Genomic DNA, 27,506 nt, shown 5'->3' with positions numbered 1-27,506 from the left:
TCAGTGTGACCTTTCTTCAGAGGCTTTGGAAATTCTTCATCTTTTTCTTTGGAAGGTCTTGGGAACCATCCAACTGCATTAAAATTTGGCCTTCAAAACAAATAACCACTGATCCATAAAGCACGGGAAAAAACAAACAACAAAAACAGAAGAATCGACTTTGTATTAGATAAATCTATAGAGGACACTGTCAGAGGTGTGAAGAGTATTCTAATTCCATCCTCCGCTAAAAAGTATTGTTACTGCAGTAAAAGTAAAGTAGAAATACAAACGTACCAGCTCAAACACTATTTAAAAGAGAATTCCATCAATTTTGTTTACAATTTCGGCATAATTCAGTGGTTGAGATGTCAATCAGAGTAGTTTCATGAGAAAATGGTCGTAGAGATTCACCAGACAAACCACCAGTGAACCTACATGTGTCTTCTGAGTTTGTATATATAATTTTGACGATGGTAAAATCTGAAAAAATACATTTTCGTTGGGGACTATTTTGCCTCACAACGCCCTGCATGTATCCCTCCACCATGAACTGATCCAAAAAAAATGTAGGCAAAAGAAAAACTTTCACTTTATGACTTTTTACCTACTTCATGGTGGGTAGACTTTCCACAATTATCAAAAATGTGAAGAGTACACAAATGCCTGCACTCCACAAGAGACCAAGCAAGAGTCTTTCCTTTCTACCTTAAATGGTGCAGCCATTACACTTATCACAGCTGTTACAGCATGTTACAGGATAATAATGTTACAGAATAACTCTTACAGAATAAGTATCTATGTAGATTCTTTTTTTGGATCCCTTTGGTGTAAAATAATATGCTAAAACTACAAAGTAAGAGATGATCAACAGTGAAGCACAGCAGGAGCTGAACTAACACAACAAATGCTGACAAAATAAAATGTTAATGACGACAAAAGGAAAAAGATTACACACTAGTATATTTAGGAGTCATTTTTAGTAATTTAAAGTAGGGGAGAACAGGGCACTACCTAACACATTTTGTTTTTTGCTAAATAATTTTAAAAGTATTTGAGCAAAATTGTTTTTTTGTTGTTTTTTTTTTAATACAAACAGCCAGTACATCTCTGCTACAGATGAAAAGGTAAACTTTGTTTCCAGCCAGTGAAAATGTAACAACTTACAGGCAGGTTTAACTAGTTGGAACATTCACTAAAAAGCCTGCTAGAATGATGCAAACATGGCTAATTTATTTTTAACCACAAATAAAAGAGCATTAGACATTAGAATGATAAATAGCATGTTCCCTATGATCTATAGCGTGTTTCCTATGAGTTATAGCATGTTCCCTATGATAAATAGCATGTTCCCTATGATCTATAGCGTGTTTCCTGTGAGTTATAGCATGTTCCCTATGATCTATAGCATGTTCCCTATGATCTATAGCATGTTTCCTATGAGTTATAGCATGTTCCCTATGATCTATAGCATGTTCCCTATGATCTATAGTGTGTTTCCTATGAGTTATAGCATGTTCCCTATGATATATAGCATGTTCCTTATGATCTCTAGCATGTTCATTATGAATAAATAAAAATGTTCCTAAAATAAACTATTCTGAATATGTATACGGGGGGATATTGGTTTCCTCTGATTTGGAGGTCTACTTTGCGGATTGAAACTACTCCACCATGTGGAGGCTGTACTCTAAGTAAGTTGTTTATCTGCCCCTGAACAGTGCTATACTGCAGCCACCAAGAGTTAGATTAAAATAATATAGGAGTAGTAATTAAAAACCCTAATGATAAATAAGTTACTTTTATGGTATATAAACAGTCTTCAGGGTGAAACTGGAGAAATATCTGTCTGATGTGAAAATTCACAGATGATGCTGCAGTGGGAAAACAAGAAGATGTCCAAAAGCATGTTCTACTGGAACCTGTTTAACAACATAAAATAGAATGTTATATTGTAAACTGTGTTATATTGTGCCATGCTCTCCCGTGGAACTGAGGAAATAGAACCAGTTACTACGTTCTGGAAACTGTAATATATCTGCATGCCTAATGTCTCGGCCTTCATGTAACAAAATAATGTGGATTCATTAACAGAAGCCCAGAGTGCTTTATTTTCTTTGACATTTCCTAATGTAATCAATAATTAGTGTGGATTTTTCTCATTTGTCTGGGTGTATCTCGCCATTCTGCAGGGCGGTAGTCGGTGTCACTTACAGTTACTGTCGCTATAACTCAAATGATATTAGGCTGCACATACAAGGTCACTTTGGACACGCACGAGTAAAACATTCATCAGGATTTATAATATACTTGTAATTTCCTAAATTGAAAACTCCAGCCAAGATTATTTACAGCTCAACTGTGGCGCTTCCCTTGTGTATAAGTCTGAGGTAAAATCTAATATAATATTTGTAATTATTAGGGTCTAACACAAAAAACAGGAAATGAAAACAAACAATAAAAAAGAGAGGCCTGTTTAGTTAAAAGACTCATAGCTTACCATTTTCCTGCATTTTATTTTTGTGCTGGAGGTCATTTGTGTGGGTTTATGTATCAGAAACACTCCTAATTCATTTTTAAATGAATTTTCCAAACTTAGAATTAATCAGGGCGTCCCTCTGACTGTGCCTTTATATGGATTGTATGAACTGGTAGATTTTGAAACTTATATAAAGCTTATATACTCCATCAAAAAACAATAAATAATTTTAAACGGGGTAAATTTATTTTTTCATGATACGGCCCCTTTAACACAGGCTGCTCACTGATGAGAGATTGCGGTAGGAGCTAATGTTTGAAGTGTACTGAGTTATTGTGGGGGTTAATTGGAGCGGATGTGATAGGAACTATCCTCTCTCCCTGCACTGGCCGGTGTCTGCAGATTAATGTCTCTGCTGTGGCTAAATGTGCTGCAGTAAAGCTCTCCACCCTGACCGACTCATAACCTGCACTGATATTACTGCACTTTACTGTTTTCTTAAACCATATGCAGATTACTGGCACACTGGACTAGAGGTCTGCATCCCTGCATTAGCCAGCCCAGTGTGGGCAGGGGCAGGTCAATATGTGTAGAAAAATCCTGCAAATTAATGAATAGCCTAAATAAAATGATAACAATCAATTACAAACGAGCATATAAAAATAATATTCAACATCAAAATACCAAAAATGAATAAACTCACTCTAAACAGAAACAGTTATAGTCGGCAAAGCTGAACATTCCTGAATTCTGAATGAAATTTGTGTTGAGTTTTCAGGTTTCTTGAATGAAAAAACCATCACTGGTTTGTATTCTGTATACAATTCTAGTGCCATACCACTTGAAAGAAGCAGCAAAATCTGCCCCTCGGAGACCCTTTTTGAGATCGACTCCCAGCTGTGTGCTGTTCAAGCCACATTTGCAAGTGGTTTCATATCAAATCTCTGGATATTTGACTCACTTTGATCAGTCAGATTTCAAGAGGTTTTTGGTGTCAGAATATGCAACAAGAAACTAATTACATTTTGTTTACAGTGCGAGTCCCAAAATTATGAGCATGTCATTACAGAGCACTGTGTACTGTAACTTTTTAATTTGTTTAATTTGTTAATATCCATAATGGACGGTACTCTAAAGATACAGCAGATCAGGATGAAAGATGCTGCAGTGTTCCTGTAACTGTCACTGCCCCTGTTGTTATTACAGTATTTTAAGTGCAGTTCTCCAGAGAGGAGACTCAGCACTTTCCTGCAGGTTCCTCGGTTCTCTCTGGGGTTCTATTAGTCACACAGGCCATCATCATCGCCTGCTGCAGGGCCTGATGGGATATGAGGGAACCTTAATGATATAACAAATTCACACACACTTACCAGTCATTAATCTCCCTCTTCTGTCTATGGTTCTCTCTCTTTCATTTTCTCCCTCTTTTTTCCCCATTTTCTTTTTCCTTCTCTCTCTGTATCTCTCATATTTCTTTCCCCTTCCTCTCTCATTCTCTTTCTCCCTTTACTCTTTTTCTCTCTTTCATCTTTCTCTCTCTTTTCCTTTCTTTTTTTCTTTTCTCTCTCATTTTCGCATCTTTCTTTCACTCTCTCTTTTCTGAAGGTGCAAGCATCAGACATTGAGCATGTCTTGGCTGATCAACTACATTTGGGGAAAAAACAGCGACTAAGTAAATCTGATTTTTGCCCAAACTATCACTTTAAAGGGCTCATATCTTACAATATTCTTGTATTTTAATTGTTTAACTTGAGCTTCATTTATAATGTTTATATGGCAAATACAACCCCATTTCCAAAAAAAGTTGGGACGCTGTACAAAGTGTAAATAAAAACAAAATGCAATGATGTGCAAATCATTTGAACCCGATATTTCATTGTAAGTAGTACAAAGACAATATATCAAATGTTGAAACTGAGAAATTTAATTGTTTTTTTGAAAAATATATACCCATTTTGAATTTGATGCCAATAACACATTTCAAAAAAGTTGGGATGGGGGCATGTTTACCACTGTTTTTCATTACCTCTTCTTTTAACAACACTCTGTAAGCGTTTGGGAACTGAGGAGACCAACTGCTGTAGTTCTGAAAGTGATATGTTTTCCCGTTCTTGTTTGATACAGGATTTCAGCTGCTCAGCAGTTCAGGGTCTCCTTTGTTGTATTTTTCAGTCCATAATGTGCCAAATGTTTTCAATGGGTGACAGGTCTGGACTGCAGGCAGCACCCGGACTCTTTTAATATGGAGCAATGCTGTTGTAATACATGCAGAATGTGGTTTGAATGTCTGTTTTTGTTACTGTGCTTTTATGACTGATGTCTGTAAATGAGCTCTGTTTTGATTGGCTATGTCTCACTGAAAAACACTCCAGTGTGAACGTGTGGGGTTAAAACCTGAAAAGGCGTATATATGCCAATGAGTTGGTTTGCATGACGTCACAAAAAAAAGCAAAACTAGCGCTTTTGTAGCTTAGTTTCCACATATAGACTGTACGGAGTAAATGGAATGTTTTGAATCTTTCACAGTGTTTACATACTACATCAAACTGTTTTTAATTTGAAAAAAGTGAGGAAAATTCACTTTTCCATGATATTGGCCCTTTAAAGGGGAACTCTACCGATTTTTCAAAAACTTCTATATAATTAAATTGTTAAGATGTAAACAAAGTCATTTAGAGTGGTTTGGTCTGAAATGCTCAGTTCTAGAGAAATTTGCTGAGTCAGAATTGTTCACAGTGGTGCTGATAGGAACCAGACATCCACGTCTAAAAGCTCTGTCACAGAAAGTTATTGTTATCATAATTGATATAATATCATAATTTATCATAATAGAATGTGCTGCCTGATGTCTGAGAATAGTTTTGAGAAGATTTATCACTATTTTACCATCATCAACAGTACATATATAACTCAGAATACACATGTAGGCTCACTGGTGGTTTTGCATAGTAAATAAAACGGCTATATTTGTGTTGTGGACATCAGGATCTCTGGTTCCTATCACCACCACTGTGAAGAAATCTGAGTTGGTAAGTTTTTTTACAAATGAAATTTCAGATAAAACCACTCTGAATGACTTTGTTTATATCTTGACCACTCAATTATACAGACATTTTAAAAATCGGTGGAATTCCCCTTCAATATTAAAGTAACTGAGATTTCATTTGTCATTTGCAAGATTATATACAGCGCTAATGTGTAGTTACAAGCAGACTACAGTGCTGTTCGATTTCTATTTGAAATTCTGACTTAGAAACTCACCTCATTTACACATGTACACATTCACATGAACAGAATCACCTTCACATATAATACACATCACCAGCCCTTACTGCTAAAGCTGCCTCTAAAGTGTCCTCATGACATTCCTGACACGGACGCTGCAGTGTAAAGGGGAGGGGGTGTGTTTTTTTTTGAACGCTGATTAAACTGCGTCCTTCAGTGCTGTCCTCTCTCGCTCTGCTGTTTCCTGAGGGAAAATGACACTTTGAGAATGAGCTCAGTAACTAGAGTTCACCAAACACCATTAACCCCCCGTCCCACCTGGACTCGTGCTGCAGTCAGAGACACGTCAGGAACAACAGAGAGAAACTCAGAGAGCACTCAGTTACTGCGGGGACAAATAAACCATAGCGCTCCGATCTTTCACTACATTTTCCTCATCCACCGAGACGAAATCCTGTCTCAGGGGGAATTCCACAGATTTTTCAAAATTAATATGGAATTAAATGGTTAAGATGTAAACAAAGTCATTCAGAGTGGTTTGGTGTGAAATGCTCTGTTTTAGAGAAACTTACAGGGTAAGTGTTGGTTACAGTGGTGGTGATAGGAACCAGACGTCCACCTCTAAAAGCTCCCTCACAGAAGGTTATTACCTGAAATGGTTATAAGTACACTGCCTGATGTCTGAAACATTATTTTACCATAGTTTTGAGAAGATTTTGGCCTTTGATGGAGAGGTACATGCAAAGGTTTGAGCGCCCCTGGTCACATTCCATGTTTGTTTGATTTTTAAGTGAAAATAAGTTAACACATCCTCTACAGAGAACACACTTCTGCACATTTTTAACAGATTTTTACTGTTTATTTGCTAATTTAATAAACTGGGGGAAAAAGAACATAAAATGTGGCCTGTGCAAACTGATTCCATGTTTTATATTTTAGTTTTATTTTTTCCCAATATGCCAAACTCAGCAAATAAACAGAAACTGCGCACTAAACTTTGCAGAAAAAGTCATATTGAAGTGTGTGGAGGATGTGTTAACTTATTTTCACCCAGAAAATAAACAAAACATGTAATGTGACCAGGGAGGAAGAAAGAGGAGAAAAAGAGAGAAAGAAAAATGGAGAAATATAATGAGTGACCGAAAGAGGGTGAGGAGAGAAAACAAGACATAAAGGGGACGGGAGAAAGAGAGTGAGAGAGACAGAAAGAGAGTGAGAGACAGAAAGAGAGTGAGCAGAGAAAGCAAGTGGTAAAGGGGAGGGAGAAAGAGAGTGAGAGAGACAGAAAGAGAGTGAGAGAGACAGAAAGAGAGTGAGCAGAGAAAGCAAGTGGTAAAGGGGAGGGAGAAAGAGAGTGAGAGAGACAGAAAGAGAGTGAGAGACAGAAAGAGAGTGAGCAGAGAAAGCAAGTGGTAAAGGGGAGGGAGAAAGAGAGTGAGAGACAGAAAGAGAGTGAGAGAGACAGAAAGAGAGTGAGCAGAGAAAGCAAGTGGTAAAGGGGAGACAGAAAGAGAGTGAGGAGAGAAAAGAAAGACAAAGGCAGATAGAAAAGGGGCAGGAAAGAAAGAAAGAAAGAAAGAAAGAAAGAAAGCTTCCATTACTTGTTAGCTACATTAGCCTTGTAGCTTTATTGCTAAAACTAAAGAAGAAAGCCGAATGTGTCTTGGCTGACTGACTACATTTGGGGTACGGGGGGAATTTGATTCTTGCCAAACTATTACTTTAAGCTCTCTATTTATGACTAAAACTAAAGAAAGTGTCACAGAAAAGCAGTTACTGTAGACTGTAGTACGGCTCTTGTGCTGTGTTTGTGGCACTGAAGTAAGTGTCCTTGGCCAATGAATGCTAAGGTTACAGTCACAAATACGCGCTCACATTCGCTCACATACACATTCAGTTTTCTATTTATATCCTCAAGCCTTGGAGACAAACTGACAAAATGACAGAAACAAAAGCACCTGAACTTGTGAGCTATTGTGCTGTTCCTGATTGTTCTACTGCTGCAGTTCTATCTGCACTGTGATAAACGTCCTTATCCTGCGTACGCTTAGATTACACTCACAGACACTTGCATATACACTTACGTTCAGTGTTTATTAGCACGTTATACAGTCTGTCATTAGTAGTGGATAACTGATCTTTACTCGTGTGAGGTAGATCACCTCATAAACTGGAAATAATAGCAGAGAGAGAGAGAGAGAGAGAGAGAGAGAGAGAGAGAAAGGGAGAAGACATATAGAGATAGAAAAGGCAAGACAGATGAAATGAGAGAGAAAAAGAGAGAATCAGAGGGGAAGAAGAAGAGACAGGAGAGAAAGAGTGAGAGAAAGGATAGAGAGACAAAGAAAGGGAAAGAGAGAGAGAAGACAGAATGAGACAAAAAGGGGAGAGAGAAAGATGGGAGAGTCAGAGAGAGAAAGGAGAGAAAAAGAACGGAAGAGGGAGAGAGAGAGAGAGAGAATGAGGGGGATGAGAGAGAGATATGAAAAGGGAGGAAGAAAGAGGAGAAAAAGAGAAAGAAAAATATAAAGAGCGACAGAAAGAGAGTGAGGAGAGAAAGCAAGGGATAAAGAGGAAGGAGAAAGAGAGTGAGAGAGAGAAAGAATGAGGAGAGAAAAGAAAGACAAAAGGCAGATAGAAAAGGGGAAGGAACGGAAGAAAGAAAGAAAGAAAGAAAGAGAGAAAGAAAGAAAGATAAAGAAAGAAAGAGGAAGAGGAGAAAGAGAGCGAAAGAAAAACATAGAGAGACAGAAATGAGAGAGAAAAGAGAATTAAAGGGATGGGAGAAAGAGAGAAAGGATAGAGACAGCAAAAGAGAAGAGAGAGCAAGAGACAAAAAAGGGGAGAGAGAAAGAGGAGAAAGAGAGTCAGAGAGAAAGGAGAGAAAAAGAAGAGAAAAAAGAGAAAGAGAGAGAAAGAAAAATGTAGAGAGAGATATAATGAGAGACAAAAAGGGAGTGAGGAGAGAAAGCAAGAGATAAAGGAGAGGGAGAAAGAGGGTGAGGGAGAGAAAGAGAGTGAGGAGAGAAAAGAGAGACAAAGGGTAGGTAAAAAGGGGAAGGAAAGAAAGAAAGAGAGAGAGAGAGAGAGAGAGAGAGAGAGAGAGAGAGAGAGAGAGAGAGAGAGAGAGAATTAGTGAGAGGTGAGAGAGATAACGGATGGTCTTTGGTTTTATTCCCAAGGTAGCACTATCACTAATATTAAAAATATCTAAATGCACCTGATTGTGCTTTAAAACAGTCAGTTACAGTAAATGAATGAAAAAAATATAATTTATATTAAAAATATTTTGAAGTGAGGTGTTCCTAAACTATCGATGGACAGTGTAGATGTTTATATTGATGAATGGTAGAATAAATAAGGCATTGTCTGCGCTCCACTGAGCCGGGGCAAAAGAATAAAACATAAGAATCCAGGCTGAGTCACCCTGTTCAATCCAAAATCACAATTCTTTTATTATTCTTTTCTTTAAAACGCTGTTTGATGTGTTAAAGTAATGCGCTCATGCTCTCTACAGCCTGGACACAGGTCCATACATGAATCACAACTTGCCAAAATGAGAAGAGCCCAGATTATACAAGCTGTTGTCAGTTTGTCCTTCTGCAGTACTGGATGGTGAGCGTTTTTGTTTGGTATGTTTCTGGATTTTTTCTTGGGTTATTCACATTCATTCAGTGCTGCTGCTGAATGTCTGTCTTTTGATATGAGGCCTCAGGTGCTGAAGGGCTTTGTGCCTTTGGAAGACTCAGCCTGGCCCAGTCTTTTAGAACCTGGAGCTTCACTGTATGACTGTTAAGCAGGAGCTCCAACACTGACATTTATTCGAGAATTTCAGTCTGAAGATCAGCGAAGCTCATTCTGACCAGAGAGTGTATCTACACACTTCCTGTCAGTATCAACGTACAGACGCTTTTCTTTATTTTACTGTTGTCCACATTTCGAATGATAATGATGAAAAACTATGAACCGATGCTGTAAAACACAAACCCAAAACAAAATCATATCTGCCTGCTCATTGAATGTTTTATAGGTTTCAGCAGAGGGCGCTACAGATTCTGTACATTTGCACACAATGTTTCTGGAGCCTCAGCATTTGATGTATATTGACGTTTTTATGCTTCTACGAACTCCCTGCTCGATCCCTCCCCAGCATGAGTGAATTATTGGCAGCCATGAAGGACGAAGCTGGCTGCTGTCAGCCCAGGCTGTGAGACATGATGTCTTGAGGATGACGCATGATGACACACTGTAATTTACTGTGCCGGTAATACTCCTTTTGTTCATAAAGAAAACAAGGTCTTTTTATCTGCTTTGAACTCAAACTGTGTTCCTTCAAACTGTGTTTCTCTTAAAGAACCTGTATCATGGAAAACCAAACTTTCCTTTCTTCTTTGAAGTAAGAGTTTGATGTAGTATGTAAACATTGTTAAAGTTTTCAAATACCATTCATTTCTCAGTCCATACAGTCCACATATGGAAACTAAACATCGTAGTCATCATGATTGTGATGTCACAACCATTTTAGCCCCACTCATTCAGCAGTCCTGTCAATTCAGCCTACAGCAGTTTAGCCCTGCCCATTAAGCCTACTGCAGTTTAGCCCCACCATTCAACCTACAGCTGTCTGGCCCCACCTATTCAGCCTACAGCAGTTAGGCCTGCTTCACACATACTTCCTCTGCGAAACGTGAGTGACGTGGAATGTCTTGATTTTCATTTCAGCACACATGTTAAAAGGTCAGTGCTTTCGCTGCTGCACGAGCAGAGCGGCAGAGCGTCCCAGACGCAGCACTGAAGCAGTGCGGCATTTAGAAATGGATGAGCAAAATAAGCTGAAATAAACCATAAAAATCAATACAAATGAAGCAGAAAATTGAAGCAAAACTTTGAAAAATAAGTCTTTCATTTAATTTCATTCATGGATGTTATCAAATGAAATAATAGTTAAACATTCTGTGCTGCATACAGATTTCCCGGTTGGTCTACCAGGCTCGAAAGAATCGTCCAGTGAAAAGTCAGAGTGTAGCCGAGGGTAAATAAATGTACAGCGCTCTTTGATTTGATTTGACTGTCTCATTTAGCCTACAACAGTTTAGCTCTGCCCATTCATCCTACAGCAGTGTTGCCCTACCAACTCTGCCTAGAACAGTTTAGCCCTGCCCATTCAGCCTACAGCACTGTAGCCACACCTACTCAAGATACAGCAGTTTAGTCCTGCCCACTCAGACTACAGCAATCTAGCTCCACTCATTCTGCCTAAAGCAGTTTAGCCACATCTACAGCCTACAGAACTCTTGCCCTGCCCATTCAGCCTATAGCAGTTAAGCACCCGGCCATTTAGTCTACAGCAGTTTAGCCCCACCAATTCAGCCTATAGCAGTGTAGCCCTGGTCATTTAGCCTAGAGCAGTTCAGCCTCCCCAGGTAGTCTACAGCAGTTTAGCCCCACTCAGGTAGTCTACAGCATTTTAGACCTGTCTATTGAGCCTACAACAGGGACTTCAGCCTGGACTGCTTTTTGAAAGAGGCAGCCAATCAGAAAACAGCTCAATTACATACATCAGAGACAAAAAGTTCTAAAGCCAACAAAAACGCTCTGTTAAATTCTAAGAGATAAAGAGCAGTTGAAAAAAGGTGATACAAAAATAGATTTTTTGTTTTTGGTACATGAACCCAAGCATTATAAGCAGACTTATAGAATATAAAATATAAGGAAAATGTAGAATATAGACCCTTTAATGTACTGTATAATACTACACAGTAAACTGAACCACAGATCTTCAGTTGCAGGCAACAACAAAACTGTACAAGGCTAATTCGTACACGGTTGTAAGATCCATATGCTCAGTGGCCTATGTTTTATTGAATGTCACTTTAGAGATGTTTAATTTTAAGCGGTACCTCTAAGCTTCAGTGAGCTGCTATTAGAGGAGCCTTGCTGTAAACCTGCGTGGGCTTCAGGATTGAAATGACCCTTCAGAGGCCTGTATTTTAATTAAAAGCTCTGGCTTGGTTTTGGATCACTCTGACAGCCTGCTGCGGACGGAAACCATGGCACCCCGGTGCCAAAATGATGGTGTACGCCATCGCCATGGAAACAGCTGGCAGGATTTCCCATCGAGGGGAGCATGATGCATGAAATTCTCTGCACAGAAACACTTTATTCAGAGAAACCAGCAGCACACGTTTAGGGGAATCTCCCCCTGTGAAGTACAAAAATAGTATGAATAAAAGGACACAAAGCAAACAAGATGAACCTTGGTTTTCAAATGTTTGGGGACACAAAGCATTTTAAAATATTTTAATGCAAATGATCATGTTTTCCTCAACATCACACATATAAATATTTGCGGCATAATTCGTGACAGTGCTACATTGCGAATAAAGCCGAATGCCACACCCACTTATCCTCTTTATTGTATTGTCATAGATCACAAGGACTTAGACATTTCAGGTATTAAACCAACTTTGGTCTTCAAAGAGTTTCAATATGTTTTTAACAACAGTTTGGAAAAGAACATTGTATTTAGACAAAACCAAGGAAGAAACTTTGGTGAAGATGATGCTGAGTGCTGAAGATAAACACACACAAACTACAATACACAATGCATTTAACACAGAGAAACCAAACCTTTGCAGGCTTGTATATTTTTTCATATTTCAGAATGTGGAAAATTTTATTTCTTTAATTTTATTTCCTTTTTTTATGTTTCCTTATTTTAAAGGAGCAAAAAGCAACGTTTACAACCAAAAAAGGAAACGCTATGTATAAAACTGATTTGTTGAGTTTCTTTCATAACGTAGACTCACCCAAGACGAAGATTCAAATTACTTCATAGGCTTGTATGAACCGTAGCTAAAGCTATGCAAGTCACTTTTTCGTAGATTACACAATGTAGTATCTGACAGGTGGTGAATATTGAATAGAAAACGTGATCATGGAGGATCATCACTGCTGTTTACAAGAAGAAACAATAGGGAGTCACCAGCAAGAAATGTTAGCTCATTTAAAAACGCAAAATAAACAAAGGAAGAAAACTAAGAGTACTTCAGAAGTTGCTTGTTTTCTGCTGGAAATGTGGAGTCAAATATTGTAACTGTTAACGTGTAGCATGATAGCAATACCAGGGGGCAGTACAGACGGCCCCATCCGATATCCCCCATGTGATAGGTGTCACTATGCAGTTCCAAGACCACTGCCATATGTTGCATAAGGAGAAAATCCCTTATTTCTCCTTTAAATTGCAGAGCTCATCAATGACTCATCACATGGTTAGCAGATGTTCACCTCAACTATTGATTGTCTGTGTCTCCAATAGATACACACATGACTGGTAATGTGTTTCCTGGCTTACAACAGAATCTTTTCTAGGTATGTCCTGACTTGTATGAGTTTACAATGGAATGTCTCCTGAGCAGATGTAAGAATAGCTGCAGGGGAAATACACAGTATAAAACACTCTATGCTGCCAGACTGGCTACTGTAGCTGACACTTCTCTCATTGGCAGATTTGCAACAGGAAGAAGGCATGGTGTTCCCCAACTTTTGCTGGGCTGCGTATTTGAGATATGCATTTGGAAATCCATGTTAAAGGAGGGAAAGAGCAGAACTGCTCCAACCGCTGGCTGTGTTCAAATCTCAGTTGCCATTCATTTCACCACAGGAAAATTTCTGATGACGGATTAATAATCACTTAAATCTTTTGTCATTTTGTAATCATACAAGCACCACAGCTTGAATTACAGGCTGCTCAATTTAGGATTTTTTTAAAGTCAACAGTTATGTGATGAACGTTGACTAAACGCTGATGAATAAAACCACAGGAGAACGGAATGCTTTTCAACAAGCAACCTTAAAAATACCAACTTTTAAAATCAGTAACGAAGCCAAACTCCACATGTATGTGCCTTTTCCATCGAGCCCTGGATTGCTTTGCTAGCCTTCAGGGAACCTGAGATATGGACCAGCAAATTTGCGTTCGACTTTGGCGCACCCTAGACCACCTTGCCAAGATGCTCTTCTCTGAAGTGTCCATGTTGTTAGTGTCATAATCACGTGCTCAGCGACTGGTCGACATCAAGCTTAAAGCATCATCGCAGAGTCGTAAAGTCGACTATTCGACAAGGCTGTGTAACCCCTACTTTTAATACAATATAATAGCTGAATATTACGCTGAACCATATAACCTTAGTGATTAAAACCAGACATGCACGATGATACAGAAATCGTTTTGGTATCAGCAGATATTTGCTGTAAAAGAAAATTGATAATTAGATTTATCTGATATTTCAAACTGATATTTGAAGACTATTGAACTCCAGCAGAACAGAATGTTTAGCTGTGCTAAAATATCTAATTTTTTTGTAACTCTACACTAATAAATATTATGTTTCTCTGTCATGCATATTCCTATTGATTTCGTCCAAATTCTACATTTTATGAATGTTTATGTATCAGCATCAGCAGATATGTACATTAAAAATAACACATATTGGCACTGGCCAATCAGTGGCTGATGGTAAAATGATGGAAAAACTGAAGAAACAAGTTTTCTTTGGGAACTTTTTTGCCTCACAATGACTTGCATGTACCTCTCCACCATGAATGGATTTTAAAAGATACGTTTAATATCAAAATCTTCTCAACACTATTGTAAAACAATGTTTTAAAGTTCAGCCAGCGTATTATATATATATATTCATAACCATTATATATAATAACTTTCTGTAGTGGAGCTTTTAGAGGTGGCTGTCTGGTTTCTTATCACCACCACTGTGAACAATTCTTAATCTGTAAGTTTCCCTAAAACAGAGCATTTCACATTTTGTACGCGATCAACAGGGGGCGATCTGAACTGTCCTTCCCTACAGAAGCTATAGAAGCTATAGTGGTTTAGAGCAGAGTAGGTGATCATGTGATGCAGGCTTGCTGTTGCTATGACTCTCTGAGGTATTGACGGGGGGCTGTCCTTGAGCGAGAGGATGCTGTGCCCTGTCGTTTCATGCTCGATTTACTTTAATTTATCCAAATGAGTGTGAGCACACAGGAGGGCTGTGACATTTTTGTGGAAGACTTTATAATGCAGGGTCACCAGGTTTTATCCTCACAAACCAATAGCCAGTGACCGGATGGGGTAACAATGGAGCTCTACTGATACTCTTACAAAATGGGGCCTCAATTTGAGAGATGCTGATAAACACAATGACAAAAATCACCATAATCACTTAATGATTCTATGTCATTAACATGCTGTGTTGTGAATTGTTGTAAAAGTCCAAAGTATAATGTCTGTGACATTACAGAGATTGTATTTTGTTCTGTATCTTATGTATCGCTTAAAATTCAACAGGCTGTTTTGTTACTGTGCCTTTAAGAATGATATATGTAAATCAGCTCTGTTATGGTTGGCTGTGATTCATTCACAGAGCAGGCCAGGCTGAAACACTCCTTCTAACTCTTGCGTGAATGGGCAGTGCTAAACTGCTGCAGGTTGAATAGGAGGACATTTGCAATGTTGTTTTTTGTGACATCACAAAAACAGTGAATTGAAAACAGCCTGTTTTTGAAGCCTAGTTTCCATGTATGGAGTGTATAGACTAGGTATGTTTTGAAACTTTTACAGTGTTTACATACTACATCAAAACAACTGAGATTTTTTTTTAAAAGTTAGCAATATTTGGTTTTTCATTACATGGGCCCTTTAAAACAAGCTGTATTACAGAGCAAGAGAATGCTATCCATTGGATAATACATATGAAAAGTTTGCTGATGAAGAATTTGTCCATTCTTACAGTTCTTCCTGTTAATAAAGAATGACTAAATGCTTATAACCGCTTTACATCCTTCCTAAAGATAGAATCCCAATCCTATTACAATTATCCTGAAGCGGCCTCAGTACGGATGTGTTGTATGAATACAAACTTCTGCTAAATGGCCTTAGTCAGTTGTTCCTCTGCCAGGTGACCTTTGTGTGCTCCTGAACTTTTAATCACTGCTGAGAAGGTGGTGGAGATCAAGCAGAGAGGAAGCTAAAGCCGGGTGCCAACTCTCACTGTATTGGGTCTTTTCTCAAGCTCTCACGCCAAAGGCGTAACTTTGGGCTGAACACTAGAGGTACTTTCTTTGGAAGCAGCAGGAAAGAAATGGCAAAAGCTATTAAAGACCTTTTGGAAATGTGAAAAACTATCAGGTAGGCTTGAGATGACTGATGTTAGTATTGTCAATCACTGGTAGTTTACCAGTGATTTACCAAACCACACCATGAACAAACAAACCATACAAATCTACCAAACTACACCAAAGCTACCTAACCAGAGCAAGAACTACCGAACCATCCCAAAAACTATTAGACCACACTATGAACTATGAAACCATACCATGAACTAACAAACCACACCAAGAACTACCAAACCACACCAAGAACTGCCAAACCACAACAAGAACTACTAAACCACAACAACTATCAAACCACACCATGAACTACTAAACCACACCAAAAACTACCCAACCACACCAAGAACTTCCAAACCATACCAAGAACTATCAAACTATACAAATCTACCAAACCACACCAAAAACTACCCAACCACACCAAGAACTTCCAAACCATACCAAGAACTATCAAACTATACAAATCTACCAAACCACACCAAAAACTACCTAACCAGAGCAAGAATTACCAACCTATCCCAAAAATTATTAGGCCACACTAAGAACAACCTAACCACACCATGAACTAACAAACCACACCATGAACAAACCATACTAAGAACTAACAAATCACACAAATTTACCAAAGCACATAAAAAATGACCAAACCATATCAAAAACTACTAGACCACACCAAGAACTACCAAACCACACCAAATAGTTTCTTTGGTCTCAGTGTAGTGTTAGGCCATACCCTGCTGTGCACGGTTATTGGTGAAAGGTGTTGCAGATATCGATTAAGAATATCAGTCTGTCAGTGTGAGGAGCAGCCTGTAGCCCAGCAATTAAAATAATTCATCTAACTTTGTGCTAACTGGTGGCTGTTCACTTTTATTGATCATTAGTAAAACTATTATTTGACTGAGCATTTGTTTAGACGTTTGCTGTAATTGTAGAAAATTGTTTATGATTCTATAAAATTTTTATGCTCCTATCAACAAAGATGCTGCAACTACATGCTTACTGAACTCTACACGAGAGAAGATGTTCATGTAAAATTTATGATAGTTTACACTTATAGAAGAGAAATAGTGGCAGAGACGCGGCTCTTACATCAGAAGATATGAAGAAATAAATCAATATTTCTAAAAAGTACATCTCACAGTGGAACAACCTGATTGCTCGCTGAAAAAAACAGGGCTTACTTTGAAGAGAAGGCTAATTTAGGCCTTCAGTGTTGATGTAAAACTAGGTAAAAAAGTTTTCCCTTTATTATCTTCCTGTAATATTAACACAGGAGCATAAAGGCTATTGATGATGAGACATTATCTAATATTTTCTCATTTGCTGTCAACCAATCATTCATCAAAAGAGTGATTTCTAACTTGATTTAAATACTAAACATGATTTTGACCTGCATTCAGTTTTAATTCAGAAAAGTCTTTTTATTTCTTCTTACTGTCAAGAAAATCTTTTCTGAGTATATGATGGGTCCAGTCAGCATATCTAGAACACTGCATTATAAAAAGACACATTTAGACCAGTTAAAGAAAACCTCTAAACAACGAGTGTAGAAACTCCATAGTAACGTGATTAGTAGCTGATTTAATGGCAGCTCATTATGACATCATCCTTGTTTATTCATTTGTTTTTACCAACTGTTTAGAATTGAATAAAAAAGCAAACCTCAGAAAAACTAAATCTAATACATACTGTGTATTGTGAAATTCGAATATCTAATAAAGTACTAGCTTTACTCAGCATACAGTCAAAGGCAAAAGTTTGGGTTTATTGATGTTCTAAGTGAAAATGTTAATACATCCTTTACAGAAAACAGAGCACAGGTACTGTTTGTTTACTGAATTGAACATACTGGACAAATAAAACATAAAATGTGGTCTGTCCAAAAGTTTGGCACATTTTATATTTATATTTGCAGACAGACAGCACATTTAAGTTTTTTTCCCTGTGGAGGATGTTTTAACTTATTTTTCACTTAGAAAATCAACAAAACATGTAATTTGCTGTTAAAAATTTTGCATTCAACTGTTGATTCTGGGTAAAACACAACCTCAGAACATAGTAGTAAGACCAGTAACAGATTTCATTATGCTTCATGCACTATTACTGAAACACTGTTATTGTTTGATACATGAACAATAATCATATCCATCCAAGTATTTATGCTGTTGTGAGGTGGTGAAGCAGGAATGAGAAAACATGAAAAATGAAGTCGGTTTTCATATAGACAACACCTCTAACACAGTGCGTAACACAAGTATACACCAGTGTTACCATCTAAATCAGGGTCAATTCTAAACACACCAATCTGGTGCATGCTAACATGATGGCTACCAATTAATGCTAACCTATGTTAGTATACAACAGTTATGATTGTTATTACATGCAATGTGATTATTATCTATTTATTGACATCTCTAAGGGGAACTGTTAAAAATCTAGACTAATTAGTAATTCCTTTACCAAAAAAGGACACAACAAAGGTCACTTTAAATCAAGCTTTCGCTTGGTGGCTAGCTCTCTGTAAGTTTACGAGAGAACAGAGAGAAAGAGACCGTTGGGGAACACAGTTCTGTTAAAGCTGTGTGCCCGGGACAAACCACATCAGCCTTGTGATTGGTGAGAATATTCTTTACGACAGCACTACCCAAGATTAGGTCCGACTAGTTTACATCAGAAGTAAAATGTTGGCAAAATCCATCGGCCATTTATTGGTCACTGGAATGTTATTCACAGCACATAATTTGTGCATGTATGTTGTGTTCCTACAAGAGCAAGATCAACCTACTTAGAAGAAAGAAAACACAGATTTAGGTTCCATGGGGCTTTAAGATATACACAGTAGATGTGTATTTGTGTTCTCTAGCTTCTCTAGACTGACAGTGATCGAGCAGCACAGTCTGAAACACAGATAGCCTCCCCTGCAGACACAGCATGCAGCGCAGGCTGTCGTGAGCTTTGTGCGTGTGAGTGTGCCTTGGCCTTTGATCCGTGTCTAGGTGTGTGTGCCTGTGTTTGCCACAGGTGCAGCCAGACTCTTCCATGCACTTGCTCACCAGCCAGGTGGAACAGTATAATGCTCTGCTGGTGTAGAGTGGCAACAGGAAGTTCCGCCACTCATGAACCCCCAAGGAAAATTAGGTCCAGGGATGACTGACAGGGACCACAACAGCTCTCACGAGAAGTGTGGCAGCTTCAAAGAGATTCAGAGCTCAACAACGTCCCCTCAACGTATCACAAATGTAGTCAATCAGCCAAGACACACTTGCTGTCTGGAATACCTTCTGAAAAAAAATAGCTCAAAGCTGGTCTAAGCTGGATTATTCTGGTTTAGCTTGTCATGATGATAGACCAGCGTACCAGCTTCCAACACAACACATTGTCACTGAGGCTAATGTAGAAAACAAGCAATGGAAGCTTATACACCACCAAATGAACCAGGTAAACATGAAGAACAAACTCCGAAGTACTAGGTAATTATGTAACATGATGGTTCCAGGTTCTATATAACTGAGCAAGTCTGAGGTATAAACTCCACAGTACTGTGCAACTATTTTGTTTGTTTGTTTGTTTCTTATTTATAATAAGTAGCAGGTATTTACATGGTATAAAAAGATTGTACATCAACAAAGCACAAAGATATAGTTTGTACCTAGAAACAACATTTAATGTGAGTCTCACTTCAGAAACACTCTTTGTATTCTATTCTATTTAACTTACCAGTTACTTGGCGATGTTTCTGATTTACTTTCCTGCTTAAACATGTGTCACTGACATTTAGCATGTTTGTACAGACTGCCTTGTTAGTCAAAATAAATGAGATATTTTATTAAATAACAACAGATAAATAATACCCAATAAAACAAATAACCCTCAAAGTCTGGCCTCTACCACACACATTTGTTTGTAGCTGCCATATCTCTGTCAAAGATGATTTCTGAGGGCCTCTAAAAACAGTTGACAATGCTCATTAGGCTAGAAGAGATTCCAAAACTATTTCTGAAGAGTTTAGTAAATGGTGTATAAATGGAGCACATTTAACACCATTGTTACCCTTTACAAGAGTGGTCACCCAACAAAAATGACCCCAAAAGTAAGTATAATACTCTGGGAGTATAATATTCTGGGAGATCACAAAGGACCCCAGGGTCACATTTTACACTGACTAATGTCAGAGTCCACCATCAAGCAAATACTGAACAAGAATAGTACGTATGGAATAACACTACTCCCTAGGAAAAACATTGCTGCCTGTTTCAAGTTTTCTTGATCCTAGATAAAAGTGGTTCCTAAGACCACTTGGATGAGCCAGTATGGACAAATAAGGCAAAGATAGATCTTTACAGCTTAAATGAAAAATGTGTTTGACAAAACATCAAACACTGCATTCCAGCATAAAAACCTCATCCCAACTTTGAAACACGGCGGTGGCAGTATCATGGGGCTGTTTAGCCGCTACTTTTACCTAGACAGCTTGCCATTAGGTAATAGACCTCTGAATTCTACCAGAGAATTTTAGGGCATCCATCCGTGAACTGAACCTGAACAGAATGTGGGTCCTGCAGAAAGATGACAACCCCTCCAAAACAGTCTACAAAGAATGAGAAATTTAACATTTCTGAGTGGCGGAGTCCAATATTCTAGACCTAATCCAATAGGTTGTTGCAGGACCTGAGACAAATTCATGCAAGAAAGCCCTTTAAAACAACAGACTCCTCCAAGTCAATGTGCAGGGCTGATCATTACTACACAAGTTATTGCTGCTCAAAATGGGGGTCATATCAGTTACTGAAAGTGGGTTCACATACTTATGCCAACAAACTCATTTCATTACAAATTCATTACAAATGAATCAAAACTACATAACTGTATTATTATATGCTTGTATTATTTGTTTTATTGGGTTCTCTTTGTCTATTGTTATAACGTAGATCTGATCACGTCTTAAGACACGTATGTAGAAGTTCACACAATGCTAAAGGGTTCACAAACTTTCTAGCAGCACGGTACATAGGTGATACATAATCACTTCTTTATCATGACAGAACAAGTGAAGCAGAGAACTCTCCACTACTGTCCAAATGTTTAGCTGTTGTGGCTGTTGGAATGACAGCAGATCCTGTTCTGATTTATTGCCCCCTTGAGTACTGAGTGTTTTAATCCCTGCAGTAATGTAAGAAAGCACGGAGAGTGTGTACAACAAGACTGTGCGTTTGCGTTGGCATTTAAGTTCGTGTATTTGTGTTGAGTATGTTTCTGGCCTAGCAGTTTTTTGTTCAGGCAAGATTTCTGCCTGCAGCACCAACCAGCGCAGCTTAACAGCCATGTTTACAGAACAATCCCATCTATGTTCTGTATAATAAATGTGCTATTAATGGATATGGATGAATATCACATCTCCCAACATGTTAGTTCACTTATGCTAGTGTCTTGCTATGGTTTTGCATGAAATAAATCAATGAATGGACGACAGGTTTTTAAACCAGCAGTAAATGTACTTTTACTGTCACTGGGGGCTGTTACCTCAGTAACTCAGTTACCCATCACTGGACACAGGGCCTATTCAACAGCTTTAATGTGCTTTGCACTTTATGTCCAAATCATGCAGCCTTGATAGCTACATTAACCTTATGGCTCCAGTGCTAAAACTAAAGAAGTAAACTTCAGATAACAAACATGTCCTGGCTGATTAAGAGAATTGAGTTTGGGGAGAAAAATGTGTAAAATTGATTTTTGGCCAAACTATCGCTTTAAACCTTGGCAATCTAATTAGATTCCATTCCAGCAGTGGAGAAACAGGTTCTTTCCTCAAACAGGCTGTGGGGCTGGCAGACAGGTTTACAAATACATGCAGGGAGAAGACGAATGACGCTGGCTGATGAAACGGAGCACGGCCTCCATTTCAGCGAGATAAACAATGTGCTTTTCACGTGTTTATGTGCAAATGTGACAGCCTGGTTTGGTTAAATGGAGCGAGCAGTAGAACAGCCTTATTTGGATCCCCAGCAGGGGAACATAAGCACTCACACTCACTCACTCACTCACTCACTCGTCCTTGAGGCGACTTCAGCCAAAATACTGTAAAGCCATCACATATTTTACAGTATAAATATTTAACGCAATCAGAATTAATATTTGACCTTAGAGTCGTACTAAAAATAAAGGGACCATTTATATTTGCAGTTCGGTGCCCTTGTTCTGGAGCAGAGTAGAAAATCATACACTGTTGCATTCTAGTTCTGAGAAGCATGGTTCTAGGTAAAAACATTCGTGGTTATAAAACCTTTGCATCATGTTGAATTTCAAAAAAGTTCCACACACTCGTATGTGTCATTTACAAAAACAGTCCATCCTCTGAAAGGTTCTCAAGAGAACCAAAAATCCAAAAGATGCACCAAAGAACCCCTCTGGGAGCTTTATGTTGAACAAATTGTGCATATGATTACTTGCTTACACAGGCAGGAGAAGAATGTACACAAACAAACGTGTAATATTCTATTATATTAGCCCATTTTTCACAGTAGCCAAAAAATGGAGGCCCCTCAGTTAAACTTTGCAGTTTTTGGCTCAGTAATGTTAATGAAATATAGTTTGTAGGTGAACAAAAAAGTCAACAATTTTTCAAAGTGTTTTTATTCTGTCAATTGTACTTAATTGTTTGATATAAATAAAGCTACAGTTGTGCTGTCCATTTTTAACGACTGTCATTGTGGAGAGGTGTGAATTGTTTTTCACAGCAGGGGGTTGCTTGCTAGCAGCTTAACTCAGAGTCACAACATTTCAGACACAGAGAGACAACAGTGTCCTAGTTAATCTGAGGACTAAGTTATGTGGAACACATTTTATTTGATTACACACATTATAGTTTACAACAGGGTGCCCATAATGTTTATAGCACTATTTGCACAGAATAAGAAGTCTTAGTACAAATGACAGAGACGGGAGTGACTACTTGATTGATGCACTGCCTTTACAGCAGAAATGAGCAGAAAGCTTTGTAAAAGCCTTTACTTTTCTGTTTAACCTAACAGTCAGTCTTGCTGTCTTAAGAGAATTAAGTAGTTTTTGCAGCTCTTCTGCAGATGACAGCTTTATGACTCCTAAACAAAGAGTTGTGCTTTAGTGGAGGACGGCTCGTGTTAAACATTTTATTAGAAATAGACATCATTAGATATTTAAATGGAGCGAAAAAATGACATAAATGAACTAGTCACTATTAGGGGTGGGGGGAGGGATCGATTCTTAGATGCATTGCGATACGGATGTGGACGAATCTGATTCACAAATGTCAAAAATCGATTTTCTAAATTTTAATTGATAACGCAATGTTGACAAACGCAAAAGGTGGAACTTTGCAAAGTGCGGAAGTGCAGTGCTCGGACAGTCTGTGGCATGCACACAACATTAAAAGCTAGTGCAGGGGTCACAACCCAAATGTTAATAAGAGTCATTTTGTCCTTTCAGCAAAAATCAAACCACCATGGGAGCCACAACATTTTGAGTCCAATTTACCATCATGGCTGTACATGTGTCTCAGTACGTGCTAATGTCCTAGTGTAGGCTAAAAATATAATACAAACAAAAACGCAGACTTAATTTGCTCTGCTATAATCTTTAGCTCAGCTGTCGCCGCTTTACTTGCATTACCAACTGGAAACTTTTCCACAAAATTAGAACAGTTTCTTGTAAAATGTCTCTCAACGTTTGACTTCTTATGAAGATGAAGTCGCTTCTCATTCGAATTTTCCCATTCCACCTTAAATGGTGCCTGAGGTGCCAGAATGTAACTGCTGCACCATTTAAGGTGGAACTGGAAAATTCAAACAAGAAGCTGGTGTATGAGAAGCTGACTTAGGCTTCACGTGTTTGACAGTTTCTCAATCCAGATTAAATGTATTGGGAAACCAACTGGAGTGATTCTAAATGCAAATAAGCTTTGTCTCCAAATTATTATCTTAAATCGTTCTCTTTGCCTTTTCGTTAGCTACTAGCTAGGTGAACTACCAGTTATAGACTACATTAATTCCAGCGTTTAAGACCATTTAGTGTTTAAACTGTGTTTGAATGATCAGCAGAGCTTTATTTTACTGCAAATGAGGATTATTTTATTTTTACCTACAAATCTAATTCTGAGGTGGAGCCGCGACTGGCCAGTAAAGAGCCGCAGGTGGCCCTGAGCTAGCGTATGGAAGCACTTTGGCTTCTATGGAGCTGAAGGGGAAAACCCTGTTTCCACCCGTTTTCTGTACGGTTGTAGTTGCTGCCAACAAGAGAACCATCGAGCAAGCGATGTCACAGCTTCCACCCAACTCTGAAAGGACGAAGCGAATTGCAAACTCTATCACAACTTTTATTGCCATGGACTTGCATCCGTTCTCATCGTTGAGAACCAGGGCTTTCGCACTATGTTGCCCACTTTGGAGCCGAGATACAGCGTCCCATCTCGAAGATATTTTACAGACACAGCGACCCCCCACTCTCTACAACGAGACCAAGACCTAAGTTATGGAATCACTAAAGAAAACAGGTAGAATAGCTGCAATATGCTGTGTGGACATCCATTGCAACTGGATCTTATTTCACCGTAACTGTGCATTTTATCGCAGATGAATGGCGGCCAGTGTTTCATGTGCTCCAAACAAGAGCAGTGAATGAGAGCCTTCTAGTTCACCTGCCACATCACTTCCATTTGATTTATTAATAAAAGATATTGGAAGTAAATTCATTATGGACTATCATAAATACTTTGCTTTAAAAGTACCAAGTCCTCACACAGTGAGAAAAAAAAGAAATCTTGTATAGAAAAAAGATGCATCAAGATGCATCGATAATTGTTTTATAATCGCATCGCAGCCCTCTGAATCATAATCAAATCGAATCGTGAGGTACCTAAAGATTCCCACCCCTAGTCACTATCCAACTCATCTAACTGTCTTGGTTTGGTCCGGCTTAATAGACTAACAAGGAATGTAGTCAGGCTGTTGTGTGCATGTAAACGTAGTTAGTGCAGCTCTTTAGTGTTAGCATTTAGCATGTGCTTCATTGTCATTCTGAGAAAGCTCTTAGCAGTTCTCTGCTCACTCACAGGTGGCTAGAGAGAGAGAGAGAGAGAGAGAGAGAGAGAGAGAGAGAGAGAGAGAGAGAGGCACCGAGTAATGCTGAGAATGAGAATCAGCTCGGGTTTTCCCCCGCAATCTCCCGGGACCACCCACAACACGCACTTCTACAGCTCAGACAGAGAGAGAGAGAGAGCGAGAGAGAAGGAGAAGGAGAAAACAAGTGAGAGAGAGAGAAGCAAAGAAAATAAAAGAGAGAGACAAAGGCCCGAAACAGAAAAAGAGAAAGGACAGAGAGAAAAAGAGAGAAAGAAGAGAGAGGAAAGAGAGATATACATAGAGAGAGATCATGCTAATGACGCTGTCCAACAGATTTTGGACTAAGCATGTATTCCCGCTGACTTGTCTGTATTCTAAATGGGTAGAAATCGGTCATATCTAAAAGCGCTGGCGTTTAGATGCGCTCGCTTTGCTGCTCTTCAGCACAAGATGGTGAAATGTTTGAGCTTAGCTCTGCGCTAGCGCTGCTTCCGATCCATTTATTCAGAGTGAGAACACTTACAGAATGATGTAAGCCATTTAGAGATTAGGTTACTATCCTTATCACTGGATCTGTACAAATGCAGTTACATGAGTGGAGTTTTCGGGGCATGCCGCGTTTCCCTCCAGACTGATCTGAGATCAGGAAGCCCTCCAGACTGCATTATGAACGTGAGGAATTAGCGAGGCTTAAGCTTAGCCTCAGTTATAAACACTTCAGGGCAAACCAGTGCACAGGTTTACAGGAGGTAACCTCAATTCAATCTACAAAACTGTTTTCCATGACATAACAGACATTCAGTACATAACTGTTTACCATTTTAATACACATTTAATACACATTACTATAAGCAAGATGAAACAGCAATTTATTTCCTAGATGGACTGGGATTATATATCTTTAATATCTGTAATATACATATTCAATTTAGACTGCTCACCAGGGGCTGCAATATAATGCAATATTTTTAGACTGTAATTTCTCAATCCTTGACTGTACTACAGAAATTAACATTTATAGGAACAGCAGCATTAATTTTTTTAAGGTCTGCTTAATTAATTAGATGGTTAAGATGGTGTGAAAGGCTCTGTTCTAGAGAAACTTACAGAGTCAGAATAGTTTACAGTGGTGGTGATAGGAACCAGACGTCCACCTCTGAAAGCTCCCTCACAGAAAGTTAATCTATACAATGGTTATGAATACACTGAGCCAATGTTTTATGATAGTTTTTAGCCTAAAACATATATTTTTTTCAAATCCATTCATGGCAGAGGGGTACACGCAGGGCATTGTGAGACAAAGTAGTCCCCCAAAGCACTTATTTTTGTAGGTTTTCCACTATTTTATATATAAAAACTCATGTAGGTTACCTGGTTGCTTTGGATAGTAAATAAAATGGCTATATTTGTGTTGTAAATGTTGTGACCCTTGGTTCCTATCACAATCAGTAAGTTTTTCTACAGTGAACCATTTCACATCAAACCACTCTGAATGACTTTGTGTACATTTCAACCAGAAATTTTGAAAAATTGTTTTCCCTTTGAAACGTTCAACAAGAATTAAATTTATTCAGTTTTCCCTAATGATGCATGACTCACCCCCAGGGGGAGATGGTAATCCTTGGTCTGAAAAGCATAGCTGGGTGTGAGCAGGGAGACCAGAGTCTCTAGGTGGATGAATAGAAGTAAAAGGAGGAAATCACTGAGTACCCTGAGCAAACTGCTGTTTCATGGATGTAGTTATAACAATATAACAAAAGGACTGTCCTATCATTTATCTACATGTTTTCTACCACATGTTCACTTTTTAACAAGCCATGATGTGTCTGTGACAAAAAACAAAGATTTTGTGAGACAACAACAGATAAATTTGCAACAGGTAGAGTTCAGAGCCAGCATCTCAGAAAACTCATTTTCATCGGCTAACGTAGACGGCACAACCAACAAAAGATTAAATACTGTGGAAAAGACTGGTATATACATGTATACTGTTCTTTTAAATAGTAAAATAACTGAAATTAGTTTGCTGTGTGTCGTTTCTCAGAAATTAGCCCATCATAATTACCTTAATGACAATCTAAACAACTCATGACTCACCAAGATTTAACGTAGCTAGCCAAAGTGGGCTGACTCCTGTTGACTCAGCTTTACTGATAGCAATTTCCATTGTTTTCTAACATAAAAGTGAGCTGAAGCAGGACAAAGTAGCACACATTTATAACTGGCAGGCCAGCAAACATCCAAACTGTGCTCTTTTTCCGCTAACTTGATTTTATTTCACAGTCTTACAGCAATAAAAGGTATGTTCACATTATACAACAGCTATTAGCAGACAGTAACCCAGAAAAGGGCCTCTAATAGCAGCTCAAAATGCTATTAAGGTTAACTATAGCAGCAGGATACTATAGTATCTGCAGGAAAAAACTGCTGTAGTTTGTAACCATCAGTATTTCAGAGAATTATAATAGCAGTGATCAATAACTATTTCTTCAAAGCTAACTTCTGTAAACCACTAATGTTATTGGCTCAATGATACGCTAATGACCTGTTTTGCCGTT

The 27,506-nt window shown here is 38.5% G+C and overlaps 1 protein-coding gene across 1 annotated transcript in view; it reads right to left on the bottom strand.

The window, feature by feature from the left end:
• The window catches only part of LOC118799138 (potassium voltage-gated channel subfamily B member 2), a 125,918-nt gene that overhangs the window by 15,403 nt on the left and 83,009 nt on the right, over positions 1-27,506 (bottom strand). The gene's annotated exons all lie outside the window — the stretch shown is intronic.

This window comes from Colossoma macropomum, unplaced genomic scaffold, assembly GCF_904425465.1.
Source record: "Colossoma macropomum unplaced genomic scaffold, Colossoma_macropomum, whole genome shotgun sequence".
Taxonomy (NCBI): Eukaryota; Metazoa; Chordata; class Actinopteri; order Characiformes; family Serrasalmidae; genus Colossoma; species Colossoma macropomum.
This window is presented reverse-complemented; position numbering and strand designations above follow the sequence as displayed.